This window comes from Osmerus mordax, chromosome 26 (assembly GCF_038355195.1).
Source record: "Osmerus mordax isolate fOsmMor3 chromosome 26, fOsmMor3.pri, whole genome shotgun sequence".
Lineage (NCBI taxonomy): Eukaryota > Metazoa > Chordata > Actinopteri > Osmeriformes > Osmeridae > Osmerus > Osmerus mordax.
Genome location: NC_090075.1, coordinates 4,679,419 through 4,703,448, shown reverse-complemented (window position 1 = coordinate 4,703,448; position 24,030 = coordinate 4,679,419).

Genomic DNA, 24,030 nt, shown 5'->3' with positions numbered 1-24,030 from the left:
CATTTCCATCTTTAGGTGGCCGGGGCTCTCCATTACCAAAATGGGCTGAGTCACTGCACCTCGGGAATCTTAATAAGCAGTCCAGTCCCACCCAGACCAGGGCGCTCTCTCTCTGTCTCTGTCTCTCTCTGTCTCTCTCTCTCTCTGTCTCTCTCTCTCTCTCTCTCTCTCTCTGTCTCTCTCTGTCTCTGTCTCTCTCTCTGTCTCTCTCCTTCTCGCTCTCTCTGTTGCTCTCTTTCTCTCCCTGTATTGTTCTCTCTATTTCTATTTATCTGCCTCTCTATCACTCGTTTGATCTCTTCCTCTCTCTCTTTACCTATCTCTTTTTGTCTTTTCTCTCTCTCTTTCTCCTCCCTGTCTCTCTACTTTCTTTCAGTCTCCGGATCACGACTCTTCGTTTTATTTCCAAATGTTTTCTCTCTCCCTCTCTCTCCATTTCTCTCTTCTTTTCTCTTCCATCCCTTCACTAGAGTAACCCACTGACTTATTCAAGAGTTAATACCTTGTCAGAATGCCTTAACGTTGCACCTCATGTGAAGTGTTGCTTCTTAACAAGTGGCTCCCAGCCGAAAGCCTGGGCTTACTGCGGGCACACGTGTGGACGTGTCTTTGAAATCTGCCGATGACTTGAGAACAGAACGCTAGAAACGTGTCTCATTAATGTATTAGCATTCCTATGTATCAAAAAAATGGAAAATAAATATGAAAGAAAGAAAGAGAGAGAGAGAGAGAGAGAGAGAGAGAGAGAGAGAGAGAGAGAAGGCAGGAAGGGAAGAGTGCTGCGGTTTTCTAGATGGCTCAACTTCAAATTGGAACCCAAAGCCAAGAAAACGTGGCAGAATCGAGCACGGTTCGAATTAGGCGGCCCTATTGTGTGCTTTTGTGTTGAAGAGGAGGAGATCGAGAGAGAGAGAGGGAGAAGAGAGCGAGAGAGAGAGAGAGGGAGAAGAGAGCGAGAGAGGGGAGGCAGGGGCGTACAGTAGACAAAAGGCAGTAGCGACGTGTCGAACACAAGCTGTGGTTTTCCTCCTCTCCCACTCTCCCTCCTCTCATGCAGCTGGTTTGGCCTGGAGGCTCCCTGACCACACACTTTCCTCCAGTCACCGCATCCATGGCAGTGCCAAACCTCCTCTCTCCCTCCCGCTATCCCTCCTTCATCGCCTGCCTGCTCTCTGGAAACTCTCACTAGCCCTGCTGGTCTCTCTCGCTCTCGTTCTCTGTGTCCCTCTCTCTCTCTCGCTCTCTCGCCCCCTCCCACCACCCCTTGAAGACGTCCCAGACACGGTCAGGCTGTCATCTCAAACGTCCCTCCTCAATCCCTCTGCCCTCGTCGCCCTGCTATTTTCGCTGCAGTCACTACCTGTTGACTCCCAAATTCGCAGGTGGGGGGTAACTAGTCCGAAGGTAAGCCGCAAAACCCAATCTGGTTAGGAGAGTGGGGGGGATTTGGAGTTCCAGCAGCCTAACTGCTGAAAGTGCCCCCCCCCCCCCACCCATGATAGGAGAACGCAGCTCCAAATCCTCTCCAATAATATGGAGCCCAGCACACAGGCGGATCAGCTTCCTTATCCTCGCTAAGATTGTTAGCGTCCTGGAACAAGTCGTTGGTCCCCCCTCCTCCTCCACCGCAGTCTCTCTGTAAGTGCTCTCCAAGGCCGCGCAGCTGTTCCCCCTCCACCGCCGAGCACCCGGAAACTTCTGCCCGCGGAGAAGCGGACCACCGGCGATATCCGCCGGTTGAGGGTCCCTGATTGGGTCCGACGCACAGTGAAGATGACACTGACAGTCTCTGGGGGGGCATCTGTCATCCATACACTTCCCGTTATATAGGGGACAATTTGCTCCAAGGAGAAGCTGCAGCTAAGTGGCGATCTAACCACCTGATCAAGAGTGGTCCAGGTCACATGACCTGTTTGGAGATCCCTACTCAGGTTCCCTAGACAAATTTTCCAGAAATGAAAACAGTTCCATGTAGTTAAATTAAAAGTTTAATTAATAAAATAAAATCTATCTTTTCTTAGACCATCCATCTATCTAGCACTGTGGTGGATTAGTAGGGTACCTGGATTATTAATCCAGGTACCCCCAGGTAATTATTATAATCATTCCACTACAGGATTTTGATCTATGATAATAAAGGGTTTTCTCCTGCTACTTTACAGCGATTGATTCTGAGGACTTAAACTTCCTAATTGAAATCTTAATTAAGTTGAAAATGAGGGTTAGACTACTCCGAGTGTGTAGTTTTAATGGGATGGCTGGCAATGGAAGCTGCCACACTAATCTACCCTGAATACAGAGAAGAATCCTCGGAACACACTCACAACTCTCGCTCTCTTTCTCTCTCTCTCGTCCATTCTCTCTCTCATCCCCTCTCTCTCTAGCTCTCTCTAGCTCTCTCTCCTTCTCCCTCTGTCTGTCTCTCTCTGTCTCGATCCTACCTGTTAGCATGCAAGCTGCACTGATTTCTCCCCGACTGTGTCAGTGAGACTGTGCTTTGACTTGTAAGGGTGTAAGTGTGCACTGGTAAAGTCTCCCAGTCACCAGAGAGGGTGAGGGGGCAGTCCCCTTATGTCGAGCCCCCTATGACAGCCCCCCCCCACGCCAGTCCTCATACAGATGCCCGTGCAGATGGGACCCCCATACCTGCTTGCATAGCTAATGCTTCTGAGGAGCATTCCCCCTTTATAATCCATAAATATGTAATTTGTTCAGCTGTCGCCATTAAATATGCATATTAGAAACAGCGATTGTTTTGGGTCATTAGTAGCATGGCAGCCTGGATTAGGAACATGGCACGGCCAGGCCGGCAAAATAACAATAATAGTAGAATTTGTTTGAGGAAGGCATCAGAGTGAATCGATTGAGTCGTGTGGAGGAGAGGGGGCGGTGGGGGGGGGGGGGGGGGGGGCATCGTCAGTCACGGTTACGGGGAATGGGAGGGGGGGGATTGGGGTGATTTCCGTCTGCTGTCGGAGGTGGAGGCAAGGAGAGAGAGGGAGAGACGGAGGAGAGTGGAGGAGACAATCTGGGAACGGAGAGAGATTCCCTATCAGGCCCGCACGCTCCTCTTTTTCCCCTCTCTCTCTCTCTCTCTCTCTCTCTCTCTCTCTCTCTCTCTCTCTCTCCCCTTTCCTCTCTCTCCCTCTCTTTCCTCTTTCCCTCTCTCTCCTCTCTCTCTCTCTTCGTCTGTGGAGGTAGAGATGACACTGATGTCCTCTGTCGGAGTGGACAGCTTGACTGGACTGATCTCCTTCTCGCTCTCCTCTCCCTCAGTCCAACCATCTGCCCACTGCGAATTGCAACACTTCCATCGGGAATCGTGCACAGCGCGAGGAATTTCAAAAGGAATTTAAAAAAATTGCTTGTCTTCAACAAGGTGTTTTGAAATGTCTGCCTCGACTTTTTTGGGGGGGAAACGACAGCGAGGCGTCTCTCTGGTTTAGTAAGAGTGTACAGTTGAATCCCTCAGAGCCGACAATGACACTTTCTCCATATCAGCCCATGTTAAACTCTCTGACCTCTGTCACTGTCCAGGCAACGAAAGAGGGAGATGAAGTAAAAGGACGCTGAGAGAAAGAGAGAACGTCTTGCTTTATGATTTTTTTCTTTTGGGTGGCGGGGGAGGGGATTATCTGTTTATTATTAGATCTTGGAGCTAATAGTCAGGTTGACTCGGGGTTGCTGATGGGCATAGATCATGGATCAAGGCAGAGGTCAACGCTAGACCTGGGACAAAGGCTGGGGCCAAGGACAGGCCTGGGGTTGGGGTCTAGGCTAGGGCCGGGGCTAGGTGGCTGGGTCTGGGGGGAGGCGGGGGGCTGGATGGCTGTGTGGTAGGGATCCACTGCAGGGTTAATTTGATCAGGGCTCGGCCTCTGGGAACAGAACATTCCACTCTGATCCTCTTTCCCCATGATTCTTTGGCACAGGGGAAGCCAGCAGACATGATGAGATTAGGCTTCCCTCCCAAGCCTGTCTTAAACGCTGCCCGCACGGGCCTCCAAAACAAAAACAAAACGCACCCCCGACAAATACTGTACCATACTGTACCTGTACTACACACTTCAAATTCCACAGCTCCCCCCCCCCCCCACACACACACACACACACATGCACGCACACAAGCTTGATGGGACAGTAAAGCCGTGTTCACGTCATGTGGGGCAGACAGACCAGGGGAATGGGGCTCAGAGGTTGAAATGCAAAGCAAAGCCTAATTGAATAAGCTCTCATTAGACGTGACAGTGGACTTCAGACACTTCGGCCCAGTGTCAGCCAGCCCCAGCCCTTCCCCCAGCCCTATCCCCCCCACCCCCACCTCCAACCCCACCACCTACCCCCAGCCCTCCCCCCTCCCCCACCCATACACTCGTCCGCTACAGGATGAAGGACAGTCCTTTCACTCCCACAGGCCACGGTTGCGAGTCATTGGCCTGCTCTGTCGTTGTAAGTCATCGGGTAACAGCTCAGTAACAGTAACAGTAACAACATTGCTTTTGTTGTTGTTGTTGTTGTTGTTTTCCATTGGTACACAGGCGCTGACAGGGCTAAGAGCGTCTCTCGTGTGTGTGTTCCAAACGACAGGGGAAAGCTACGTCAAATGTTGCTTCTGTGTGTTTGTGTGTGTGCGTGTGTGAATGGGCCAACTTCTATAACCGCACGCCACCCTATTCCGCAGACACTGGATTGACATGTTTAAAACACACATGGAGGTGGACACACACACACACTCTATCTATCTCTATCTAAACGTTGAGCTTGGAGTCAAATCCTTTTTCTAGCCAGGTATGACACATTTAATAACACTGAAGCAACACAGGTTTGGATTGTATTGCGTGTGTGTGTGTGTGTGTGTGTGTGTCCAAGCCTGGAGGGGCGTGTCTCCTTGCCCCAGTCTGCTGCCTTCAGGACAGCCAGTGTTGTGATGTTAGCCCCCCCTGTGAGAAGGATCAGAGTCTGCTAACTCTCATGTTCTGTGTGGGTGTGTGTGTGTGTGTGTGTGTGTGTGTGTGTGTGTGTGTGAGAAAGAGTAGGAGCACTCATGTTCTCCGTGCGGGTTTGTGTGCTCATGTTCTGTGTGTGTGTGTGCGTGTGTGTGTGTGTAGCTATGTGTGTGTGTGTGTCTGCTAGCTAAGAGAAAGCAGTTTCTCAAGACTCCCGGACACCGTACGGTTAATGTTTTTTCCTGGCAAGATTTCAAACTTCCTCCTCAACCACCGTACCAGCCAGTGTTGAGCGAAAAAACCAGCTCTCTTCATCTGGTTCTCCTCACCCTGCTCCCGCTCTCCTTTCCCAGTTTGCTGGGTCCAAAAAAAGAAAACATCTTTTATAAAATGAAAAAGAAGAAGTCTTGAAAAGAAAAAGAGCGTCAGGTTCGACTTCTTTTTGGCACGCTTTCTGCGGCCGCCATTTTAAGATTGGAGCAAGAGAGAGAGGGAGGGAGAGAGAGAGAGGGAGGGAGGGAGAGAAGAGAATGTTGCTCCCAGCCTTCCTTACATGGCGGACAAATTTGCTCTACCTCCTGACCAATCGGAGGTGGCCAAAGTGCTGTCATGTGACCTGCCACGATAGCACTCGGGGAGTCTCCCGCTACAGGCAATCTCTCTCTTTTTCCCTCTTTTTCTCTCTCTCTCCCCCCTTTCTGTTTTTCTTCCCCCGGCTTTCTGGAAAGACGCCTTTAACGCATCAGCTGTCTGAGGTTTGTTTGGCGGAGGCGAGTTTGAAAAGTGCCATTTCAAGACAGGGCTCATTACGGCCGACCACAGTTCCTCTGATTCACACGGGCAGGGCTGCAGCCCGCCGTGTGCAGCCGCGCCGTGTGAGAGGAAAAGTTGTGGAGCAGTCCCCTGCTCCACTCGCATTCTTCATGTTTCATGGATTTCCCTTCCTGGCCCATGTCCAAGAACGAGGGATAGGGCTGAGAGAGGGGTGGAGGGAGGGAGGAAGGGGGGGGGGAGGAAGGGGGGGGTGGCTGGCTGGAGAGGCAACTTGGTGGTCTGACACACCAATTTCATTATTCTGATTTTTTTCCTTTTTTTTTTTTTACTCCTTTTCCTCCTCTGGGCTGGAACCGAGCATGAGGAGATTAGTGCCAAATTTCTACAAAATAACAAATGATGATGTAATGAGTCGACGGCGTAACAAATGCCTCGGAGTAGAGGGACTGGAAGGGAGAGAAAAGGGGAAGGAAGAATGAGAGAATACTTAACGAGGTGGCTCTACCGTGCCCCCATTCACCTGAGTCACTCTCAGAACTCATCATCTCCTAAATCACAAACCAACATTCTCGTAAAACAAAAAAAACACTTTCTCTCCCTCCCCCCCCTCTTTCTCTCTCTCTCTGTCTCTCTGTCTCTCTCTCTCTCTCTCTCTCTCTCTCTCTGTCTCTCTCCCCCCCCCTCTCTCTCTCTCTCTCTCTCTTTGTGTCTGTGTGTTTTTGCAGTCTGCCTGGTCGCTGCACCTGCAGTAACATCCAGTCTCTAACCCAGACCCTCTCTCTCACCTCTCTTCTCGGACTGTCGGTCCAGAGACCTCCAGACTCCTCACCCCCCGCGCCCTCCACTGCACTTCCTGTAAACGCCATCAGCTGATTGGCCAGAGGGGGCCAATCCTCACCGCTGTAGACTAAACAATGGCCATGGATTTCTGCATTTCAATATCAGATCCATTTTTATCTCCAGTCCAATTTGCTTCGGTCTCCTTCTAATTCCAGATGAAGTTCAGTGTGGGGCAAAAGACATTAGGATCGATTCTGTTCTTCTACACAGGTTTGAAATGGAATTGGAGTTGTGCACAGTACAAACCCCTAACCACTCCCCCGCCCCCACCTCCGCCCCCTCCACCCCCAAACAAACCGCACACGATCCTAACCCCCACCTCCTCAGAAGCGGAAGCCTAAGTGCACACTTCAGCCAATGCATTTAGTTCCATGGCCCTTCACACACACACATACATTTACAGTACATACACAAACCTTCTGTCTGTCACACACACATTCTCTCGCACACACACCCTCTCCATCGCTCACACACACACGCACACACACACACACACACGCTCCCTCTCTCACACGCACAACAACACTCAAGCAATCAATGTTTATAGGTGCTTCACAGTCCCTCGGTGATGGTGCAACGCTGCCGGCAACCTCTCCCGTGCCCCCACACATCCCTCCTCCCGTCCTCCCCGGAACCGCCGGACTACCGAGGGTTAACGACCCGGTCCTGCGCCGCAGGGCCCCCTCAGGTGCCCGCCGGCTCGTGATTGGCCGGCCCAGCGGTTGTGTTCTCAGCAGAGCCAATGACCAGCCCGGTGGTCGGGCCTCGTCTCCTCCTCGGTTCGTCTGGGTCTTACAGTCCGCCTCGTTCAGGTCTCCTGGCAGAGCACCGCGATCGTAGACCGGCTTTTGATGTGTTTTATGGTGTTTTATGGCTTCTAGCTATGAGTGTTGTTACGGTGCTCTGTCCCTGGCGCGGCAAGTGTGAGATGTGTGTTGCGTGGTGTCACAACGTGGCGCGACCACACTCAAACTTGTCTTGGCTCGGACGCCATTTTCTCTGGCGCGATCGTCGAGGGGTTGGACCAGAAACCTTCCCCGGCGACAGAGGGGGGCACTCGGCGCTAGCTCGTTGCATCTGATATCGCTGTGACGGCGGGCTAAACCACAGCTCTTGGCAGGCACGGCTAGCCCGCCATCCCCCCCCCGAAGCCACACTGACAAAAGGAGGCTTTTCTTCCCGTGCGGTGCACAAGCGCGCGGGCGCTCTCACTCGAAACACACGCGCGCGCGCACTCTCCAAACAAACCCCCACATGCGCACGCGCTGGGGAACGCACACACACGCTCAATACACACACAGACCGCGCGCACGCTTTCCCCTCAAAACACAGACGCAGCGGAGCGACCCGGCCACTCCCCTAGCCACGTCGGGTGCAAAACGCAGATCCAAAATGGCGGCGGTGCTGGAAGGCCGAGCGTCCATTACGGGGTCCATTACGGCGCTGATCCCCAAGGGGCCTGCCCTGCGGGGCCTGTCCCCATCCTATAGGATCTGAGTCATTCGTTACCGCCAGCTATTAGCGAGCGTGCTAACGAGGGGTAGGCGTGTCCCCAGTTAAACATGACAGGGGGGGGGCGGGTGTTTGTGATTTATCTGACCAGTCGCAGACAGGGTAATGACTTAGCTGAGACCAGTGACTGTGCTAATGTGTGTGTGTGTGTGTTTGTGTTTGTGTGTGTGTGTTGAGGGAAAGTGGTGGTGTGGGGGCCCTGTGGTTCAGGATGGGTTGAGACCACTGACCACACAGAGGAACTTGTTCCCTGTGCATGCTACACACACACACGCACACAAACACACACACACATCTTTATAATCTGGGTAACCATCAATGTCATTAAACACACGCTAGCATAAACGTTTCAACACTTGCAGGGTACGACACACACACACACTCTTGCCTCGCTCTCGGTGATGATTGAATTCTCCCTAAATCCAAACACACACACAAACACTTGCTCCCACACTATGGTAAACCCCTGGCACAGCTCTCCAGCTGGGGGTCTCTCCGGGTTGACCTCTGACCTCTCACCGTCTGCCCCAGGCTGGCGCTCATGGTAGGAGCAGGCCGCCGCAAGGAGAGAGAGAGAGAAATTAGGGGGGGGGGGGGGGGGGAGAAGAGGGGTGAGCCGGCGAGAGAGGTGGAGAGAAGACGGAGAGGGAGGGAGAGAGAGAGAGAGAGGGGGGGGGACACAGAGAGAGAGAGAGAGAGAGAGAGAGAGAGAGAGAGAGAGAGAGGAAAGCTCTCGTGGCTGACTGAGGCCTGCGAGGCATTTTTCTTCCTCTCCACTTCTTCCACCACGTCTTTATTGTTTTCCCCTTCCCAGCATAGTTTGGTAATGAGAGATCTGTAAACTGCTGTTAGGAATTAAAATCCACCAAATAAATGAGAAACATATGTAGGGGCTTGTCAGTAATGGCGAACTCGGAATCACAATAAGCCATGGGACGGAGAGCAAAAGTGAGGGAGAGAAAAGAGAGGGAAGTGAACGAGATGGAGAGAAAGAGAGGGAGGAGAAAGAGAGGGGGACGTGGGGGGGGGGGGGGGGAGAAGACAGCGGTTTCCATATAATCACAGTAATAGCATGTGTTTATCTTGGTTTTGGCAAGTGTTGTACTTGGGTATTTTGGCTGCTTGAGAATGGAAGGCAGTGGGGCTCCCTATCGCTGCTTTGTGTGAAGCCACAGCTCCAAGCAGCCTGGACCCTCTCCTCATTACTGTGTGGCCACAAGCAGGGGGAGTGGTGGCCCATTAATGCACGTCTCTTGAATTACACACACATGCTCGCACACACACACACGTGCTCGCACACACACATGCTCACGCACTCAAGCTCATGCTTACACACACACACACACATGCTCACACACTGATTCGAGCACAGACCTACACACACCCCGGCTCATACACAATCAATTCCTAACCCTCCAACCAGGTGCACCCTAGTAGGGTTTCTTTGACTCTCTATCTTTCTCCCTCTCCCCCTCTCTGTTTATCTCTCTCTATGTCTCTCTTTCCTCTCTCTTTCGAGACGTCCACCGTTGTGTCCCCACTCAGCAAACCAGAACGTTGCTCGTCCAAATACATGATGTTTACTAGTTCATAGTAAGTAGTTCTCCAGAAAAAGAATTGTTGTCTTATTTTCTTCCGTCTTACAAGGAAATCATTAATTCCCTGTCAATTCCTGCAGCAGAGAGCAGTTTAGTAGTCAGGGCAGAAGGGTGACACCCTCCCATCAAGCTCATAAATAGGTTATCAGGAACCAGCAAAGGATTTGATTCCGTTTTAATTTTCTAAGGGGGGGACCTTGCGCTCAACACAAATCTTAATACATGACACAATAAATAAATTAAATCCATAATGTTCCTTCCCCCTTCAGTGGCTATTAATAGGAAGGAGGACAGCGTTGAATTCCGACAGGGATTAACTTCTATTTGATGTGGTTCCACTTTGCTCACGAATGCGATTTCTGGCTGTTCAGTACAGCGAGGGGGAAACTTCACAACCGCAGCCGACATCGGCTTGTTATTTGTTTATTTATGTTTTTCATTCATCTGTTGGCATCCTGGAAGACAATGCCAAATTGAAACCTCTGAGATGATTCTAGAAGGCCTGGGGAGAGATCAGATGAGAGGTTAGAGGATTTCACAGAAACTCCAATAATCTGAGAAAAAAAGCGGAATTCGAGTGAAGATATTTGAGTAATTGGGGCTTTTCTTGCACACTGGGGAACACACTGTAAAATAAATACAACCTGATTTCAAAGAGCTTTTAGCCACGGGTTTGCAGTTTCACCCTCAGCTCTAGATACGTCTTAATCAGCGTCCCGGGCGCCTCACATCGAGCTTCGCTTTGACACGGTTTTCGAAAGCGTTTCCTTAGTAACTGAAGAGAAAACAACGCTGGAATACCGTCCTGTTGATCGTTTGGGTCATTCAGCCGTCCTGAAATCAACCCGGTTCTGTCCGGCCCCCTTCAGTCCTCCTCCAGGGCCCGTCGTCTCAGCACCGCGCACGGCGTCGGCTTCTCCGTCGGTACAGACAGCGAAGCGTGACTATGGCTAGCTGGTGCTCGGTGGGCTTCCCTCATACAGGGGCCCCGGTGGATTCTCTCCCAGGGTCCTCTACTGTAAGCCCCGCACGGAGGCCGCAGAGCAAGCGTGGAGGAGATTATCTCCTTTCAGGAGACGTCCGGTGTGGAGGGATATTATATGGGAGGCTGAAAGAGGGAGAAGTGTAGTGGACAAAGGCAAATGTCCAAACATTGTGAGAGCGCTGAAAGGACCCCGGGCCCTCGTATTCACACCCTGGAGTGCGTTTGGGTCACCTCCACGGACCCCCACTCACACACACACACACACTCTCGCCAGCTCATCGGTCTCATGGTCTCCCACATTCAGGATTATCACCGGTTACGTCTTACCGCCTCACGCTTGTTTGTGTGGCGTTGCATTGTGGGCCAGCTAGGGGCGAGTAACACGAGGAAACGTCTACCCCCCCCCCCTCCCCTGCCAACCCACCCCCCCCCCCTCTCCCCTCAAGTCTAATCACCATAAGAAAGAGCTCCTTTCACAGGGTGCGCGATTCTGCTGTCAGCGCTAAAAGCAGATAATGATTCTGTAATAATGCCACATTGTCTGGACGTCGGGGGCTCACTGGTCTACAGGGGGCTGGCTGGGGAGGCAGGAGAGAGGAGAGGGAGAGACCAGGGTGGGCTGGGGAGGCAGGAGAGAGGAGAGGGAGAGACCAGGGTGGGCTGGGGAGGCAGGAGAGAGGAGAGGGAGAGACCAGGGCTGGCTGGGGAGGCAGGAGCGGGGAGAGGGAGAGACCAGGGTGGGCTGGGGAGGCAGGAGAGAGGAGAGGGAGAGGAACAGGAAACATATTCAGTTTCGCCTCGCCAGAAAAGTCAAAGAGGGTCGACCTATGATGTTAAAAGTGTTTTGGGTCGGAATACAAAATGGCTACTCTTCAGTACTTCATCTGTTCACAACATTACGTGCAACGTACATCTGGAAACAGAGGCACCTTTAAACTGGTCTATGAGGGCTGCTTACGGACGAGTCGACCAAATCAAAAAGGAACGTTCATTACAACCCCCCAAAAAAATGGTATGAGGCAGTCATTTTTGGAGGCATGTTTGGCAGTGTCTCAAAAGATTTAGTATGAAATACGGTTAATATATCGTGGATGCCTGCGCTGCACATGTTGTGGTTTTCAAGTATTTTTATGGCGTTTTTATTTTCACCACTGATGTGTACTGTACGTGTGTGTGTGTGTGTGAGAGATGATGCTGTTCTGTGTGTGTGTAAAGGCATGCAGATGGTATATAGATCTGCTGTTTGTGTTTGCATCTGCATTCATCAGCCGGTTTTCCCGTTCAGTTTCATGTGTATCTAAGTCTTTGTGCCCAGTTGCTCATGCATCTGTCTGTGTGTGTGCCCGTGTGTCTCTCTGTGTGTGTGTGTGTGTGCGTCGTGGGCATGTGTGTGTATGTGCACACGCAGTGCATCAGGCAGCAGGGTGTGTGTGTAGGGGGGGGGGGGGGGGTGCGGACAGCTGTGAAGCGGTGCTTGGCGGATTCAGCTCCATATGTTAAGGGAGCGTTTCACAGAACCACAGAAGCCCTCCAGCCCACCCCAGCACCCCCCAGCCCCCCTCCCGCCTCCCCCCCCCCCTCCCCCCAGAGCACAGCAGCAGGAAACCCACAACATCTCTCAGAGCCTCCCCCCTCGTTCCGAATCATCATACCACAGGACGATGCAGAGCGCCACCCAGCACAGCGCACCCTGCTCCGACGGCCTGCCTCCGAAAGAGGGAGAGAGAAAGACAGAGACAGAGAAAAACAAGAGAGAGAGAGGATGAGGAGGGATGGCGCGGGGTCTCCCGTGCCCCCCCGCCATGGTTACGGCAGAGGCAGCGGGCACAGCGCTCACAAAGACGGGGGCGCAGCTGGCACCACCCCAACCCCTCTCTCAGGGCGCATGCTCGGCGCCCGCGAGAGCCCAGCGCGCGCCTCGCAAAAAGCCCTCTCCCCCCCCCCCCCCCTCCCCCGGCCTCGTATGGAAGCGCCCCGTGTCTCGGCGGCCCGCTGCACCTCCGGGCCCGAGGCGGCGCCTGTTCTTCCAGAGCGGCGTTGTGTCTGCCGACCCGTGCCGAGGGGCATATGTTGGAGGCGTGCACGTGGACTCGTGCACGGGCACATTGTGGGGGCGGGGGGGGGGGGGGGGGGGCTGAGGGATGAGACGAACCAGACAGACAGACATAAAGAGAGAGAGGGGGGAGGAGAGGCAGAGAGAGAGAAACAGAGAGAGAGAGAGAGAGAGAGAGAGAGAGAGAGGGGGGAGAGAGACACAGAGGGAGAGACTGAAAAAGAGGGAGAGAGAGAGAGAGCGGCACCTTAAAAAAAAGCTGTGGGGGTTGGGTGGAGGGTGGGGGGGTGTTGGGGGACCCATCTGCAGAGGGCGGTGTGCCAGTGTCTTTGCCAGTGTGCTCAGACCACCTGGCCGTAGCGCCAGCCAAGTATGCCAGGCTGGGCCCGCTCCCCTCCAGACTGCTGCCCCTCTTTCACAGGGCTTTGAAAGTCGGGGGGGGTGGGAGGGGTGGTGGGGGTGGTGGCCCTGGAAACCCAGCGTCTGCATACAGGGACACCTCGTCTCTCTCTCTTTCTCCTCTCCTCCCCTGGTCTCTCCTCCCCTGGTCTCTCCTCACGCTCTCCTGTCCTCTCCTCTCTTTCTATCCTCTCTCTCTCTCCCCGTCCCCCCCCCGTCCCCTGCCAATAGCTTTGTTTGATGTGAGATGGGCCGTGTGCAGGGGTGGGGGGGTTGGTGGGGGGGGGCGAGGGAGACGAGACGGCAAACAGTGCCCCCTTTCAGCAGCCCCCTCCTCCCTCCCAACTCCCCCCCCCCTTCAAACATGCACACACATACACACTCAGTCAAATCCAACCATACACTCAGTCACACGCACGCAAGTGCACACTGACCGATTCTCTCCCCCCCTTACGCACACACACACGCATATAGACACATGGTTATTGTGGTGTGTTCAGGGAGGGCGATTCCTCCTCTCATCCTCTATCTCCCTCCCTCGCTGCTCCTCCTCCTCTCAATCTCTATCTCCCTCCCTCGCTGCTCCTCCTCCTCTCATCCTCTATCTCCCTCCCTCGCTGCTCTCCTCCTCTCATGCTCATTTCACTCCCAACGTTTCAAATACGTTACTTTCGTGGTTTTTGCTTGTGGGGGCGATCCTCAGCCAAACCAACCCCCACCCCTCCACCCCTCACCCTCCGGGTCTCATTGCTGCTCCATCCCTAGGCGCGCTCTCCCTCCACCCCCTCATGCCAGCCCCCGGTCCCCCCCTCCTCCCCCCCATCTAAGCCCTGGGCATTGGGTGCCCTGGCAACCCTGGGAACGGGCACACCAGAGTGGCACTCAAGGGGCACAAACGTTGGCATCGCTGGCCTTTTGTCTCAGTGTTTTGTGTGCAGGCTCTTGGGTGAATGGGAATCACCGCCCGTTCGTTCCGACGCTTTCTCAGGTTGGGTCGGGTTTTCAACGACTGCTCCTTGACAAAACCAAAATATTTTCGAAACGTTCACAGTACTTTATGTTTCGTTGGAAGGACTAGCGAGATTTGGTGATTCGTCGCCATGTGTTTCGGATACCATTTGTACGTTTCGTGCGACACGGTAAAGCTTGTCACCCGGAAAAAAGAAACTTCTGGAATCCAGACGTCCATTCTCTTTGGAAACGTTGTTTAGCCTCTTCGCTCATAAATATGTTTATAAGGCTGCTGACAACACAACACATCCTCAGTGTCTGCAAACAGAGGAGAGAGGGGTCTCAAATACGAGAGGGAGGGAGGGAGCGAGGGAGGGAGATTGGGAGGAGGGTAGATGAAGAGGCTTCCAGGAAAAGGCAGGCTTGTGTGTTGGTGCGTACACTTGCTGGTGTGTGTGCGCTTGCTCGTGTGTGTGTGTGTGTGAGCATGTTGGGGCGGGCGTCAGTAACAGGTACTGCCAGGCCAGAGAGGGTTCACGTACGCCCACTAGAAGACTAATTGATTACTGCGGGAAGCGAGCGACTGGTGATAAATAGCCTGATGCATTGCCTCTCTCCTTCTCTCTCTCTACCTCTCTCGCTCTTCATCTCTCCCCCGCTCTCTACCCCCTCTCCCTCTCTTCTCTCTCTCTCTCCCTCCAGATAGACCAAGGGTAAAGGCCGATTGAGGATATTCTGGTAAAGTGGTTGGGAGACTGGGAGGAATGAGGAGGGGAGGGAGGAGGGAAGGGATACCGGAGAGGAATGAGGCTTGATGTTGAGAACCTGTCTCTCTCTTTCTCACACACACACGCACGCACAGGGGCCGCGTCAGTTTGTGCATACCCACTTGTTGTCATTTTGGGAAGTGGGACTCGAGTTTTCGGGAGATCAAGGTAGTGTTCAGGTGTGTACCCCCTCCTCCAGGAGTCTGACTAACCCACAGTGGTTGCCGGCTTTGGTTCTGGAGCCCTGAACGAGCCACTCAAGCACTCAAAACGAGCCACTCTGAAAGAGCCACTCTGAATGAGAGGCTTTGTTGTGTTTCAGAGATAAGATTGTAGTAGGTGAGATGAGATAAACATGAGAGAGCTGTGTTCCTAGATGCATGTCTCTGTATGTGTGTGTGCGTGCGTGTGTGTGTGACTTGCTGTCACAAACAGTTCATTTCCAGCCCGGGAGTGTGCGAGAGGCAATGCCAGCCTTGTATTATCAGAGCCAGACATCCTGTCTTACTCTGGGTCAGTCCTGAGACGGATCTCTGTCTGGGGGAGGGAGAGGAGGGAGAGAGAGGGAGGGGGAAAGGGAGGGAGGGAGGGAAAGGGAAAGTGAAAGAGGGAGGGATAGATAGAAAGAGAGGGAGGGAGGCAGGGAGAGGGAAGGATGGAGAGAGAAACTGATATAGGAAGCACCCGGGTTAAAAGAAGGACGGGGAAAGAGAAAAAAAAGATAGGGGGGGGGGGATTAAAGCACTGACAAAGCAAACTGCGTTTGTAACGCCGAGGATAGTCGTGCGTGCTGGCGGCGAGGCGAGGCTGGGACGAGGCGCTGCGGGACCCAGAAACCCTAGCTGCACTGCTGCAGCTTCGCTCGCCGTTTCCCCCCCCCCCCCCCAGCGTGGATCGATACGCCCGGTCGATGGGCTGGCCTGACATTGTCCGTGGCCCGCCGAGCGCGTTCCTACATCTGCTGGTCCCCTAACCCGGTCCTCGTACGGCCGACCACCCCTCCCCCAGTGGCCGACGGCCTGGTCGGCCTCTCTCCCCCCCCGCCCTGGGTGTGGAGGCTGAGAGAGGCCAAGGCCGAGGCGGCCTCTTCCTCTCTGCGCGGGTGCGTCAGCGTTGGAAGTAGGTCTGTGTGTCAGGGTGGAGAGAAGCAGTGTCTGTGTGCCTTTCCTCAGCTCCTGGGACGGGAGGGGTCCGCTTCCTGTCGGGAACTTGGGAAGCATTTCAGAGCATGTTTGTGTGTGTTTAAGAAGTGGCTCATTACGTTTGTTATGACAAGAAGGGAGACCGTTTCTGTACCTCCACGAGGACTCGCTTGTTATGTGTGCGAAACCTCCTCATCGTCAGGTGTGTGTTTACTGTAGGTGTGTGTGTGTGTGTGTGTGTGTGTGTGTGTGTGTGTGTGTGTGTGTGTGTGTGTGTGTGTGTGTGTGTGTAAGAGAGAAAGACAGAGAGAGAGTATGTGTGGTCAGGGGTTCTCTCCAGACGTCTGGTCCTGGGGGAGACCACAGGGTAACCAGAGACAGGCCCTCTCTCTCTCCCCCCTGGCGGCCCGATCGATCGCCCCCTCCTCAGTGCTCTCCCTCCATCCTTCCCCCCCATCCCTCTCTCCCCTCCTCCCCCTCCGCCTGGCACTCGCTCTCCTCCTCTGGGTGTCCAAACCTTCCCTCCCATGGAACTCTTCCCTGATCCACCATGGGATGGTGTCTTGGTGTGCGTGGGGGGGGGCTGTTAGCTGTCTCAGGGAGCACCCTCAGTTGTTTCCCATTCACAGACACCGTTGCTTTCCTCCCTCCTCTCCTCCGCCTCCTTCTCCACCCTCTGTGCTTTCCTCTCTCCCTCCTCCCCATCCCTCTCTCCTTCGCCACCTCCTTCCGATATTCCTCCTCCTGGTGTGTTTGTTGGGCTCCTCCTCCTCCACCTCCTGGGGTCTCTGCAGCCCTACAGGAAGCTCATTGTCTGGGCCTGAACAATCTTGTTCTGGGCCTGTTGTTCCCCTGCTTATCAATGACTGGGAAACAGAGGAGAGGACGAGATGGCAGTGGTCATGTGTGTGTATGTGTGTGTGTATGGTGTGTGTGTGTTCAGGACACGCACTCCACACGCCTCCTCTTCTTCTTCTCTCCAGTTGAAAGTCGGCACTTTGTGTCTCGGCGGCGGGCCCTGATATTGACTCCCTCCACCAGCATTCTTCAGGGGATCAGAGCCCCGGGCCCTGCAAAGGCACTCTCCAGACTGTCTGAGGAGGGTGTGTGTGTTGGGGGGGGGGGGGGGGGTTTAGTGTTGCATCGGATGAAAAGCATTATTTAATTTCCCACACTTAGACCAGACAAGGCATGTTTGCCATTATCAGCGCTTGTTGTCTTCTTTTTTTTGTTTTGTTTGTGAGGGCAGACGAGCCGCTCTCGGAATTCAAAATGCCCATCAGGCTGTCGGAATGGAGACGTTAGAGAAAGATACTCAGCACTGGGGGGGGGGGGGGGGTTTGGAGGGAAAGAGTGAGAGGAGGTGAGAGGGGGGACGTAAGCCAAAAAATAAGCCAGAAGAAAGCGATGGAGAGGGGGGCGACTGAGAGAACACAGGAAGAGAGAGAGAAAGAGAGAGAGAGGGAGAGAGGGAGAGAGAGAGAGAGAGAGAGAGAGAGAGAGAGAGAGAGAGAGAGAGAGAGAGAGAGAGAGAGAGAGAGAGAGAAAAAAGTCGACATCAGTAATGCCATCCATTACGGTGCTATAATTATGGTAAGTGAGGCAGAACCGGATCAATACGGCAATTCATCAATCGCATTCCAAACTATTTCAATCTGGCTTATGTCATGCGCCTGCCGATTGGGCGTCCTTCGCCCGCACAATCTCTCGCACACTCGTCAAGGTCCAAACCCACCCCACCCCCTCCCCCAGCCCCCCTCTTCTTGTCCTAATCCACTTTCCTTGGTGCCGTCCATTATTCCCCGTGACGCCCCCCCCCTCCTCCTCCTTCCGTAATGTTAATCATGCTTTCCTTAATTGATCGGTGGGCTGCCGCAGTGGCCATTTACAGAGTATCTATAAAGGGAGGGATGATGCACAGGACGAGTATCTATGGAAGGATGAGGCTGTTCAGGGAGAGTATCTATAGATGGAGGGATGATGTTGTACAGGGAGAGTGTCTATCGACGGATGATGGACAGGGAGAGTGTCTATCGATGGAGGGATGATGTTGTACAGGGAGAGTGTCTATAGACGGATGATGGACAGGGAGAGTGTCTATCGATGGAGGGATGATGTTGTACATGGAGAGTGTCTATAGACGGATGATGGACAGGGAGAGTGTCTATAAATGGAGGGATGATGTTGTACAGGGAGAGTGTCTATAGACGGATGATGGCAGGGAGAGTATCTATAGATGGAGGGATGATGTTGTACGTTGTTCAGGGAGAGTTTTTATGAAGGGAGGGATGATTTACACGGAGAGTATATATAAAGATGGAGGTTGTACAGGGTGAGCATTTGGTGACTGCTGGATCTTCACTGTGGTCCCACGGTACTTACACACACAAACAAACACACACCTTCCCCCTTCATACACACTATTCATACACACACACTCATTTATATCTGTAGCTATGCAGTACTCTATATATACAAATACAAACACATCCCTGCCTCACACACACACAATACACACACTATTCTGCATAAACACACACATTTTCTTCCAGGGTGGGGGGTTGTGTTCTCTTAATCCCATTCTGTTCCCACGATTGCTAATCACTTCATACACTCTGTCAGATTTTTCATGGTTGCTGTTTATTCATCACCAGATCCATTTTTGGACTGTTTTCAGGCGTTGTGCATTATCTATGAAGGACAAGATGAGGGAAGTGGGAAGATAATTGTATTCAAGTGCCTCGATGTTATGTGTAATATTTATTAAATTGTTGAGCGAGTTTTCCATCCTGACAGAGTACAATTTGTGCTATTTTTCGGACATTTCACTTTCGTTTAGCTTTCCGCCCCCAGACTTCTGGGAGATTGAGTTGATTATCAGGAAAGCAGTGAAAGGATCATTGGTGCTGGTAATGACTGTGCTGAGTAGCTAGATGACACAGACGTCTTCTATGAGCAGGTATCTTGTTAGCTCTCAGAAGCATGTTGAATAGTGGAGGATATGAGTGTTTAACCAACAAGTAATTGCTAGCTTGAGTTATTTGAGTGCCACAGCCATGTTGAGATAACAAACACATGAAATATGAACATGACACAGTCGTTTAACCGAACTCGGCTCTTTCAATAAAGTCTGGAGCACAGGAAACACTTTCAATTTGTAGCCCCCCTACTAGCACACTGGCTTGAAATGAACCGGAAATAATACTTCAGCAATGCCAGATTTATTTGTTTCTTTATGTGCAGCTTCATGGTGATCATAGTTAGCTAAAACGACTATTGTTTGTGGGATTTGGACGTAGAGGTAAATTAGGTGAAATTGATTGTATTGATTGTATGGGGTTAAGTAGAGTTAGTCTCAGTGTGACAGTCACCACTGTTGCCATGTCAGAGAGGGAGATTGTTTTTTGATCGTTTATCTAAAGTCTGTCTCTTTGTTTTGAATATACTGTTGTGTTTTGGTGAAAGCTTTGCATTCAGCGCCATTTGTGGTAATTCCTACGGCATCTTTTGTTCTAGAAATGTGGCATACAGAATGGCAAGACATCACATTCAAAATGGTTGCCAAAGCTTTTAAGATGGCTGCCAAGACAATAGGTTTAAAAGGGGCGAAAGGGAGGGTATATCAATGCTAAACGCTAACGCTAATAAAACAATATGCTGTCCCTGAGTGCTGCGTTCATTGTCACAGGAGATTCTGTCCTGTGCTGGGTGCGAGTGTGCATTGGTGCCTTTTCTTTTTCAAGCCCTTGCTCTCTCTCTCTTTTTTCGAATCTGAATGTTGTTGAACTTGGCAGCTAACTCCTTGGCAGGGAGCGCTTCTGTGTCATCCAACAATGGAGGCAGCTAACGTGATTCTCTCAGTATAGCTGTGCCTGGCAGCATGCTTTAACAGCTATGTTCAGGATAAGCTTGAGAGAGAAAGGGAGAGAGAGACAGAGGGAAGGAGGAGAAGGAAGACAGAATACGGTCGAGACCTACTTGATTTTGTAAAATGGCGGCTTGGCAAGCGATGGCGCTCGTTCGAAGCCAATCCTTTTTTTATTTTCATTGTGGATTTTATTTTCTAATTAATGGAACGATTATTTTCAATTTCGGTTGTCGCGACACTGTGTGGAAAGGCCTGGCAACAGGGTTTGCTTTTGCAGAATCTTCATCTGTATTGTATCGCAAATCAGTATTAAGGGGTGTCTCAAAATGGAGGTCGTCTGATGTGCACAAAATGGAGGATGTTAAGAGGGGTGGTGTTGGGAGCCGGGCCGCAACAACGAAAGGCCACTTCTCTGTTGGAGGTGGAAAGTCAAAAATTATGAACTTTTATTCTTCTTATGCCCATGTTTCAATTGGTTACAACAATTTTCTCCCCGAAAGTTAACGTGAAATAAAAGAAAACGGGTGCCGTTCTCCCCTCATTTTCAATGTCGGTGGCGCGGCCTGTGTTATTCAGCCCCCAAACAAAAGCGTGGATCTCTTCTTCTCCCTTTTCTGTTCTGACAACTTGGCTGGCAGTGCAGAAGGCTGCCAGGGTTGAAATGCCAACCCAGAGCCTTGGTTGGCATCTGCGCTGATCCTTTAGTGCTGGCGTGTACACGTCTGGGACTTGGGCCGTGTTCCTAAACTCCAACACTGAGCCTTTTCTCTACAAGCCGCCGGCTCAGATCGGAAATGTATATTTCCTCAAATTGTTATATTCCAATCATGGAGTTAGAGTAAATTGATTTTGTATTTACAATGCTGAGAAAATATTATATTTTATATCAAGGAAGGTTTCGTACCCAAACTGTTAAATTGTTATGTATTTAAGGTGTATTGGTGTTGCAATTTTTCCATATTCCTTTTTTCAGTAGAGTTGTATTTGCATTGCATTATAGAATAGAAATCAGTGGTGAGAGTATGAATAATTGTAATTCATGTTTTCTCTTAAATTAAAGAAATGCAAAAGAAAATGATTTACGGCACCATATATTGACAGACAGCCTTTGAAATTAAACCATATATCATCTCATTTCATTAAATTGAAAATAAGAAAGTGTCTGTAAAATCAATAAGTAATATATTTGTTTTATTGTACACACATTTCATAATAAACTGAATTCATACATGAGATACCATGCTTTGAATTTAAATGTAAAACTAAAATATTTAAATACCCAAGAGCTGGTCGATCTCAAATCAGAGTTATTTTGAAGCAATCTTCTAAAAATATCCCTAATTCCTCGACAAATTTTCCCACACTTTCTTTGACCCGTCGTCCTGTAGTGTTCTGTGGAGTCATGGCCCTGTAGCTAATGCCAGTTTCCTCCGTGTGTGTGTGTGTGTGTGTGAGTAGAGCAGGGCTGGATGGTTTTGGGTGGGCAGCCCTGGCACAAGCCAGGAGACTGGCACCGATCAGACCAGAGAGGACACCAGCATAGTACCCAGACTGCCGGGGTTTCCCTGTTTCGCCAGGGGCTGTGTGTGTGTGTGAGTGTGTGTCAACGTTCTGTGTCAGACAGCATAGCCTTGAAGAGGAGCTCTGCCACCCAGCGCTCTCCAGCCCTGGCATGCCCCCTACCCCTCAGACGGCTCCAGACAGCAGCCCCAGCCAGGGACTCTGAACGAGCACGGCCGCGAAAGAGAGAGAGAGTGTGAGAGAGAAGAGAGACAGAGAGAAGAGAGATGGCAAGCCAGGAAGCCAGGGAGAGGAGGAGAGAGTGAAAGTTGGCTGCCAAAATAGAATCAGGTTTTTTTTTTTTTTTTTTTTACACGGCGTCGCTGTGCCAAGAGCATGGATACTTTCCTATTTTCTCTGTTCAGAGGCAGCTAAAGAGAGGGAGCAATGCAGGGGGGAAGAGAGAGACAGAGACAGAGAGAGAGAGATGAGGCCTCCTGCCCTACAGTACTGTGGTAGGGTGACAGAGGCCAAACTGGAAGAGGCCTGGCATTCCCTCGTCCGAGGCCGGCCTCTATTTTCCCTCGCCTCGTTTATTGACTCCTCTGGCCCGGAGCGACCTGTTTATGTGTCAAGCAATGCGTCATGTTTAACAGCGTCGATTCCATGAGATCATTGACAGGGGTCAGAGGGCATCTCGTGCAACATAAAGGGGTGGATTGGGGGAGGTCATTTTGCATCTTGTACCCCCCCACCCCCACCCCCCCCCTTCCTTGTACCCCATAAAACAATATTGTCTCTGTTATTTCCGGCCTATGTCGCCTCTCTGACTTGACCACAAAGTGTAGTTCGATGTGAGCCTGTTTGTTTGACTTTGGGCTGTGGGTAAGATAGGAACTGCTGAAATGTTAAAGCCAGACTTGGGTTTGAACTCCCCCTGCTATGTGTGATAGGACGGTATAGACATGGTGAATGACACGTCCTGCCTAGATCAGATGTGTGTTCCTAGCTTCAAAATGGTGGAGTGGGAGCCCTGATTGCAAACTTGGCTACAGGCTAGGCAGTTTAAAAGACAGGTGTGTCCATGTTCGTGGCGGTCCCGGAACGCACACACACTTATTCACACATTCACACACGCATGCACAGCCCCCCCAGACAGACAGAAACACACACACACACACACCACCAGCACTATGTCTGCAGCTGGAGCCTGTCAGCTGAGTTCTGGGACACTGGTGAATTACAGGCACACAAACGCACTCTCTCACACGTACACACTCTCTCTCACACACACACAAACGCACACACACACACTCATTCGCTCTCCATCCGTATTCTCCCTCCAGTGTCACAGAAAGACGGCCCTCCCTAGTACTCACCAAGATTAGATCCCTGGTAAATGACAATCAAACTGACAGCCTGCAGTCTGATGCAGTACTGACCAGGGTCCTGTCTGCCTGGCAGACACAGGAGATGACACCAGAACAGACGGCTGCATTTTGCTCAAGCGGTCTCCCCTCACAACGCAGAGGAGGGTTCCGTTTCCCTCTAGCTTGTGTGTGTGTGTCTGTGTGTGGGTTTTTTTTGGAAACGTTTCAGCGTTTCAACTCTTTCTGGTGTTTTTCTTTAGAGGAGGATTTTCACCTTCATCACCCTCAGTGCCGTTTCCATGGCGAGAGCATGTGGAGGGTAGAGAGACAAAGACAGGAAGTGTGCAGGAGGGGTGGTGGGGGGGGGGGGGGTTTGAAAACACAGATTTAACGTCAGGCTTTTCTCTTTTTTACATCACATTACACGAAGCAGAAGGGATCTTGACTTGGGCAGAAGTAGCGGGCTTGTTATTCACGCGCGTTTTCGGAGGATTCCTTTGAAGTTAGATTTGTTTGTTCGATCGCCCTCCTTCGGAACATTACTAACATCATCTGGATGTAGGAGTCCTAATCGGACAGATTTCATTTACTTTGCAAACAGACCCTCGCGCACACACTGTGCTCCATTGAGAGCTCACGCACATACTCTCTCTCACACACACACACACACACACACACTGTATGCATGCTTGACCCTCCCTCTGTCTCTCCATTTCTCCCCATCAGGGCTACAGGAGGTCACAGTACACATTAGATCTATGACAGCTTCCCCTACTCTCTCACAGCCCAGCTATTTAGAGAGAGGGAGGGAGAGCGGGAGGGAGGGAGGGGAGGGAGCGAGGCGTTGGAGAGAGTAAATTGAAAGCGGCCCCAGGGCTGCAGTGTTTCACCATTCCCCCAGGGAATGCCGGGATAGGGCCGCGTTTTCTCTCTATCTTTCTCGAGTTTTTTTTTTTTTTTTTTTGCCTCGCTGGGAAAAGGCCAAGAACTCGACTCTCCTCTGCCCCCTTCTTCTTTTTCCAGGCCCCTGTCTTCCTAGAAACAGCGGTTCATATCAGGGGAGTCTGGCGCTGTGCATGTGGGTGAGGAGCGGAATAACGAGGGGGTGGGAGGAGTGGGGGCGGGGGGGGGGGGGGGGGGGGAGGGAGAGGGGTGGACGCCCGTTGGGGGTGGGGAGGGGGTGTTTGTAGCCCTGCCTACAGGGCCACAGAGTTTGACTTTTCCCACAGATTTCCTCTCGAGTAGCGAGGGGGGGGGTGGGGGGGCGGCGGCCAGGCTCTCCTTCAGCCCTCTCTCTCTGCTCCTCCCACCCTCACTCCTCATCC